This window comes from Marmota monax, unplaced genomic scaffold, assembly GCF_021218885.2.
Source record: "Marmota monax isolate L192 unplaced genomic scaffold, Marmota_monax_Labrador192_F-V1.1 WCK01_AAM20220418_F8-fsc00027, whole genome shotgun sequence".
Lineage (NCBI taxonomy): Eukaryota > Metazoa > Chordata > Mammalia > Rodentia > Sciuridae > Marmota > Marmota monax.
In genome coordinates this window covers 11,690,672-11,699,458 of record NW_026694617.1, presented here as the reverse complement: position 1 = coordinate 11,699,458, position 8,787 = coordinate 11,690,672, and the positions used below count along the sequence as shown (strand labels likewise).

At 34.2% G+C, this 8,787-nt stretch overlaps 1 pseudogene; it reads left to right on the top strand.

The window, feature by feature from the left end:
- The first annotated feature begins 8,382 nt into the window (after positions 1–8,382).
- On the top strand, positions 8,383–8,484 carry LOC124077983 (small nucleolar RNA SNORD116; annotated as a pseudogene).
- Positions 8,485–8,787: the final 303 nt, after the last annotated feature.

The following is an 8,787-nucleotide window of genomic DNA, read 5'->3' as shown; positions in this document are numbered from 1 at the left end:
ACTGAGAGATTGGGAAAGTCTCTATAGGGCCAAGGAAAAATTAACCCAGGATAGGAAGGGAAAGTGAAGGGGAAGGAGTGGGGAGGAGGAAGGTGGAAGGGATGGGGGACAGGCAGCTACTAATTTAAACTGGATTAGCCAATTTTGGAACACAAAGAAATTTTGAAAAACACTAACTTAAATTAAGAAAAACACTTTTAACTTACTAACACTTTACTCACTATTCAGAGGAGGGAAATGCAAATATTAGATATCTGGTTACATTAAAAAAAGAATATTAAATTCTATCTTGTAAAGCAGTGAATAATAAAAATCTGTAGTCAAGATTTATAATTAAGGTATGAAAGCAAATAAAAAGAACAATAACAAAAAAATAGGTTTATATTACATTACCCTGGTCTGTAGACATAACTAATGGGCATGATGTAGGAGGGGGCTATGGCGTGGTGTCAGCATGGAAGATTTGCTTACAGCAAACTTGGATTTTTCAGAACATTTGGAGGAAGATGATCTGGTTTTGGTATTTGGATGTGGGTGTTTTACTTTTTTTTATGATTTATTTTCCTTCATATTTATTTCATGATAGTGCATTATAATTTTTCAATTTTATAAAATAAAGAAAAAAGAAATAAGGGGCTGGGGTAGCTCAGTGATAGAATGCTTAGCTAACATGTGTAACACCCTGGGTTTAATTCCCAACACTGAGGAGGGGCAGCATAGGGAGGGGAGGAGAGAGAGAAAGAGAGGAAAGGAGGGAGGGAAGGAGGAAGAAAGGAAAAAAGAAGAAAGAAGAGGGGAGGGAAGATAGAGGAAAAGAGAGAAGTCTGAACATAATAAGAAATGAACATACTAAACAAAACCTGCAAAAACCAGGGATGAGATGGAGAAGAATCATTCTGATTCTTCCACCTATATTTTATCAGAGCACATAGATCTCATTTAGAACAAAACTATTGTCCTTGTAATCCCAATCCAAATTTTCTTTCTCCGTCTTCAAACTTGTCATATTTATCCTTCTACTCTTATTAATTCCATTCAATTCTTTTACTTTCTTTAGCTCTTATTGTATTTCCCTAATAGCAAGAGATCTACAGGACCATAGAACACAGTGGAAGAATAGTTTTTAAATAAGATGAAAAACTTCATAGAAATAAACAGAACACTTAGGGTATTTTTTTCAATTCTGTTCCTCCCCTCCTTTGCAAAAACAGGACCAAATGGAGAGGAGAAGGAAGAAGAGGAGGAGAAAAGAGTTGGATAAGAAAAGGGGAAAAAAGGAGAAAAGGAGGAGGAGAAGAAGGGAAAGGCAGAGGAGGAGGAGGAGAGGAATTTCTACAAATAATATCCAATGATCCTTGTGGGCAATCAGACCTGAGCTTGAAGCACCAAGGTTGGGGATCAATAGAGAAATATGAGATTAATCATACCATTTCAAGGTAGGTAATAGTATTTCCAGTGAATAGAAAACCAACAAAAAATGTATAAACTGGATCATTAAAATATATATTCAGTGATTTTAGTATTGATATCAGAAGTATGAGAATCCATTATAAAGATGTTTCCCCCAATATTATCAAATGGTATACCAGTTAGGAAGTAAAATCAGAGCTGAGTGCATTGTTTTAGAAATATGGTTGTAACAATTAAACTTATAACATATATAAATTCTCAAATATTGCCCACTTACAACTTTAAATAATTCAATTTTAATATGTAGCTACTAGTTCAGATAAATGGTTTCAGCATAATGATTTATTTAAATAATGAAAACTTCATTAATTATACGAGTTTTCATTATTGGAAGTGAGCCAGAAAGGCATTTATGTTGTTTTTTTTTAAATATGTTCTTTATAGTGGATGTTAAAAGCTTCTAAATTTAAGGAAATATGAGATTTGCAATATTTTGGAATACCAAAAACTAAGGGTTATGATACTACCAAACATTTATTGGAATTCAATATTATACTCTACAGCTTATTTTTTAAATTTAAGGATCATATCCCACAGATTTTGATTGTTATGTACTCCACTGTCTGAGAAATTTCTCAAGCATAAAATTTTAGGTAAGAGAGAATATATTCAAGTCTTCTGTTTATGAACTAAAACACATAAGGTATAGAATGAAGCTATCAGTAATCTTAATTTCTATTAATAGAACCAACTGTGGTAAGGTAAACTGACTCAATGTTTTGTAAAGAGTAGATTTATTTAAAAAATATATTCCCTCAGTCAAAATTGTTGAATATCTACTCTTTGTTCAAGACTCTGTATCAAGTCCTTAAAATGAATCAAATATAATAGGTGAGAAAAATGCAATTGATTACAAACTCTTGCCTTTGTGTATGCTGTGATAGTTCAACAGTGTAAAGGGAGAATAGATGTGGGGCATATCAAAATGATAATAGAAAGATCTGGGGAATTCCCTTGGGGAATGAATGCAGTGTCTTGCACAGATCTCACAGGGAAAGAAGGTCTTGAGGAGACGAAAAATATGAACAAAAATCTGTAAGCAGATCTGCTCTTAATTCTGAAGTTTCTTCACTGTATCCATATGAAATCTGTTCCCCTGTGATTTGAACCCACAATCCATGAATATTTCTTCTCTCTCTGGGATCACACATACTAAAACTATTCATTGCTTTGAAAGGGAAGTTTTAATAATTGCTGATTATAACTCTGAGCCTTCTGTAAGTATGGATCTCTAATCCTTAATTACAATTTTAAGTGTTTCTTAACTGTCAAGATTTTCAATCACTTTATCATCTTGATTGTTTTCTTCTAAATCGGTTCCAGATTTCTCACACTATTCAAAAGTGTTTTTTTAAAGCCTTTTTAAAGATGTCAACACAAAACTGGATCATAGGGTCTCCTGTTTCCAGATGTAAATTTAATAAAAAATTTAAAAATGATACATCTGTTGCAACCAAAGAGAAAAGCTGAAAATTCTGGTGGTTTTCTATCTCACTTCAAACTCCCAAGGAGTGTTATTGAAGGAAAAAAGTAAATTGACTAAATGTTAAGAATCCTCACTGATACCATCAATGTTGAGAGAAACATATTATAAGGTAAGTAGGCAGCAGCAAGGGAGGAGGAGAGGGAAAATCATTGAGAGTAGAAGCCCATCCGATTTTCTTAAGGCTATTAGAAGCTCAGCAGAGGCAGAAAATATTATTATACATTACCTTTATTCAGGGTTTTATTACTAAGTAGGGGAACAATCTAAAGCCTGAACTCATTGCCTCTTAAAAATGCAACATGCCTTGGACAAGATAATACAGATCTCATGAAGGATGGAGAGAAACATTAACACAATATTAACAAGAATTTGACGTTCCATTCTATGAAGAAGGCTACTAAAGCTCCAGTTCTCACACATACTTCAAAGTTCAGAAAGGGGGATAAAACACAGTTTCTGGTCTTTGAAGTTAAACCAGTCATATATCAAATGCTAAGACTGCCAAAAAGAATTCAACTACCTAAGTATTGAGACTGTCTGATAAAGCTGCCCATTTAAACATGAGCAAGCTGTGGATGAAAGGGGACACAAAAATCAACTAAGAAAGAATAGATTAAACATATTAGAGAGAAGGAAGAAGAGAAGAAAAGAACAAAGCATGAAATGGCAAATAAAGAACTCTATGTAGAAGAAGATATTATTGAAGATAAAGAAAATTTTCCCAAAGTGCATTCAGTCATGGAAGAGTAGACTATGAATAAGAATCCAACTAAGCCATGAACTCAAGGGGAAGATGACAAGACAACTATATAAATGGTTAAAGAAATAGCATGAAATTTTGGAACTAGCCAAATTTTAGAATCAGCAGTGAACAGAATTGATATGGTTAAAAGTCTATTAATATGTAGAGAAAGAGATAATAATAATGTCAACAAATGCACAAGTCGAAAAGGGGATTAAAATAATTAACTAAAACACAATGTATATGAAGAGCAATGGCAAACCAATCTAGGTATACCGTGAGGTCTAAAAAAGAATTTCCTAAAGAAAATACCCAAATATGTAAGTCAAATGGGCACCCTGCAAAACAAGAAAAATAAATGTAGAATTATCTGTGTAAACGTATTCTAGCTAAACTTTGTTATTTCAAAGATCAAGAGAAAGTTCTTCTGTTATTCCACAGGGAAAAAGTCATTAAAAATGGGAGAAAATATTCATAGCCAGAAGTCAGTGAAATTCTAAAAAGTTCTGAACTTAAAAATATATAAACACAAGTTTTATTCCAAGCCTACTTGCCCTTCAGGTAAATAAAATTACTTTTGCACATTTATGAATTTATCCTTTTGTTTATTCATCTTTTTTCTAGTTACCTATTCATTATTTTGAGTGACATGCACCTGAGGTTAAAATGATTTTTTTCTGAGTTGTGGGGGCAAGGTAATCTTTATGCTTTTTCCTTTGTTCTCTGCATTACTGAAGTAGTTTTAAATCAACATACCTCTTCAAACAAACATTGATAGCACCCAATATCTGATCTACAGAACATGATCATAATTATCCCCTACATCACTCTTGGCCCTATACTTCTCATAATGTGGAGGACCCAAGATTCTGAGGTTGCCTGGCCAAATTGTTACTGTAATTTAAGCTAACACTAGAGAGTGAGAGATGTCTACCTGCCAACCACAAGCTCTCTGACACCACAGCAGCATGAGGACTTCAGAGATGAAGGACTGCTGTATTCTGCAGCTAGAAGAGGTAAGGCGAAGAGCCTCCAGAGGGTACATGGTCCTGTTGATACACCAATTTTGCTCAAACTGATTTTGAATTTCTGACCTCCAGAATATGAAAAAAATACATTTTGAGTCATTAAGTTTGTGGAAATCTTTTTCCTGAGGAAACTGATACATAAAGAAATGCCTGCTGCTTCCCTCTTGCCTTTCAAACACTGCAGAAGTTCTACTTCTGTCCAGCTTCAACCTAAAACCATACAAAAAGAGATTCTGGGAAAAGAAGTTCTAACTTAGCCAAGTTGTTATAGTTGGTAAACTAATACATTTGCAGCCTACTGAAGCAACCAGAGGAAGGAAGGATTATGGTGAGCAACTAATGAATAAAGAATTAAGTTAATTATTTAATAATTATATATTATTTACTATGTCAGACAGCGTTCTAAGAGTATGTCAGTTCCCTTAATCCCCACTATAAAATTGGAATCTCAAAAAATATAATTGACATAGTAATTGCACATATTTATGGGTCATGGTGTGACATTTCAATATATGCCTACAATGTATATTCATTGTATTACACCTCAGACATAAATCATTTTTTTCTTTGTGTTGGAAACATTCCATATCAATTAATTCTTGTCAACCATAGTTATCCTATTGGGTAGATATTATTTTTATCCAAATTTTACAAGCTGGCAACTGAGACACACAATAGTTAAGAAATTCGTTTAAGATCATACAACTAATAAATGGTGGAACTAGGATTTGGAACTATGCAGCCTGACTCCTTTGCATGCTTTAACTACTACACCATACAGTAGAGAATATTTATCTGTCATACTGTGAAACAATTACACAAAACTTCGTTGCTTCATATAACCACCAGTTTTATCCTATCACATGATTTCCTGGGTCAAAGGTTCAAGCGAGGATCCACTGGAGAATTCTACCCTATGTAACTCCAACTGAGGTAAACTTGTAGCTTTCAGCTGAACTGGGGAGTCCAAAACGGCTTCAGTCAAATGTCTGGAAAGCTTGTAATGAAGGTATGATTGACTAGAGAGTCTATACAAGACCATGTCAGTTGACAGTCCCAGGGCAGACAAACTGCTTATAGAGAACCAGAGTTCCCAGACAGAGCATTCCAAAAGAAGGTAGGGGCAGCTTGGAGGATTTTTAAGACCTAATCTTAGAAGTCTCCTTGGCTACAGTCTATTGGTCAAGCAACTAATAAAGGGATAACCCATTTCAAGAAGAGGCTCTTTCCTTCTCAATGGAGAAGTATTTTAGGATTTCAAACCAGTTTTAATCAACCATAGTATTCACTTTCCTATAGTCAAAAAATAGTTCCTTCAATTCTGTGACTCATAATCATCTTAATATACTTCAGAAGAGAGCTGCTTCTAATGACTGTGAACACAAATCACCTGGACCATGTGTTAGAGGATTTAGAGTCCTGATTTAGTGATTAAGTAAATAAGTGCTTTTAAGCAAATCATTTAAACTCTCTGTCTTGATTGTTTTTCATTTGTTTAATAGATTTTAGGTTCTTTTATTAAGACTTTTGCCTTTTTTCTTGAATTCTTGAGAATTTATTCTGGGGAGAATATGTTGGTCCTAAAGTGCTGAAGCAGACAATGGAGGGTACTGCTCTCTGATATTCTTTTTGTGTGCAGCAAGAAGGTGGTTATGTATTGCAGGGATTGCATGAAGATCTGTCAGGTACATGCCTGACTTAGGTAGTCTCTAGTTCTGTTTCAGCTTAAAATTATCATGCCACTGATACCTCTCATCATATCACACTGCATAGGGATAGCCTCAAAATATCAGTGGATTAGCATAATGTAAATCTAGTCAGTGGAAGAAAAGGGAAGATTTGTTCCACAAAGTTATTCTAGACAGAGACTCTACATTCTGTAGTTCTGTAATCTTCTAGTCATCAGATTGAGTTTTCTGAACCCACTTGACTGGCAGGGAAAGAAGGAAAGCAGGGAGGATCACTGAGTTGACTCTTAGGGACCAACTGAAAAAGGTGGATAACCCTCTTCTCCTACATTTCATTGGTAAGAGTTCAATGACTTGGCAACCCTTATGGATGGCCAATGAGGTATACATGTGAATTAAGAGTAAAATAAATATATTATGATGAATATGCAGCTGTCTGGCACAGAGTCTAATCTTTAAAGAGGGAATGCATCATGGTGCTCTGCAAATCCATATGAATTTTAGAATGAAAGAGAAGAAAAGTTTTCCACCTGAACAAATTAAACTTCTTTGGAAAGCACTATGGGAAAAAGTACCAGGGTTTTTTGTGGTGGTGGTGGTGGGTTTTCTTTTGTTTCTGTTTTTGTTTTTTGGTGTGTGTGTGTGTGTGTGTGTGTGTGTGTGAGAGAGAGAGAGAGAGAGAGAGAGAGAGAGAGAGAGAGAGAGAGAGAGAATGCAGGAGTTTCAATTATAAGTGGAAACATTTACATGATGTACTATATATCTTAAACCACTCAGAGGTGTCTGTTAATGACAAATGTACACCAATAAATTATCAGCCTTTTCTTCATGACCTAGTGTATAAAAGAAGCCCTGTTGGGAAGCTCCAATAACATCTGCCCACACTATGTTCTTTTATATGGACAGCCCTCTTATGCCTTCACTTTTGTAGGCAGTGCATTTACACACCATTCAACAGAAACACATCATTTTGTTCTTACAGTTTCCAAACAGGAAATACTCAAAGGTTTGCAAAGTGTTCTGTAATCAGAAATAATTCAGATTAAAGAAATAGGGATTTGCTTGTAAAATGACCCACTCTCTTTTCATCTTGTTCTTTAATGATTCTTATTATTTGCATGTCCAAGGTTAAATGTCCATTCAAGCTTAACCAGTTTGCTCCTGATATTCATTTCAGCCTTATGCTATGATGATGTGTTTTTAACCCTCAGGATCACAAATCAGTTGGCTGAAGTTACATTTTTAAAATTATTTAATATCTATTCAAAAGCAAAAACTTTAGAAATTGTAACACCTAGCAAGAACTGCTCATTGAGGTATTTGGCTCTCTTCCCATCCACTTTCAGGAAGATGGACTATATAGGAGCAGAAAAACTATACTACCTACTGGAGCTGGAATATAGCTGACACTCTACCCTACCACCAACAGTTTTTCTGACCCTTACTCTCTTATATATTGAAAAAAATCAAAGAGAAGCATTTTCTAGGCATTCCTAAATTAATTTAGGGTTCATGCAGCAGTACATGATGTTTAATCACATAGAAATATTTTTCCTCTCAACTGATTATGCCAAAAATAAAGTCTTCATTTCTTGCTAGTGTTGTTTTAAACAAACCTCTAATTTAACTGATCTCTTTAAATAAGTAAAGATAAGGTCTTAGGCTTGGGGTATTTTCCAGACAATAAACATTTTGTTGTGGTTTAATTTTGTGTGTGAGTGTGTGTGTGTGTGTATGTGTGTGTATGTGTGTGTGTGTGTGTTTCAATGCATTTATTTTGGAAAGTACTATCTACTCCAAGTCATACCAGTGTCTATTTAAATGAGCCATATGAAGTCAATTTAAAAAAAAATTGGAAAAATAATATTAAAAATAGACATGGATTATAGCAAGTATGAAGGTAGAATGAGACTGAGGAATTTTGTGAAACAGTATATGAGGAAATTATACACGGCAGATCTGTTTATCATATCTGTGGTTATTGTTATCAGGAATAACACACAGAAAACTTGGAAAACTGAACAAAATGAGTGAACACTCTACATTGTCATATTCATCAAACTGAGGTCCACCACGTTAAAATAGGGAAAGGAAATACCATCAGAGATCTTTTTTTTATTAAAGATATCATATTTCTATATTATATTATTCTTCTCAGGGGAACTTATATGCTAAAGAAAAGTTATTTACATGTTTAAAGCCAGATTTAATTAGTTATGATATAAATTCAGCTGCTATTCCTTGTAATAAAATTGAAAAATGGCTCAGATATCAGTGTTAGTTTTCTATTATAGCAAGTACATAAGATAAAGAATAAAAAATAAATAATACCAATAATAAAAAACCCTGAGATATACCAAATTACAAAGAGAA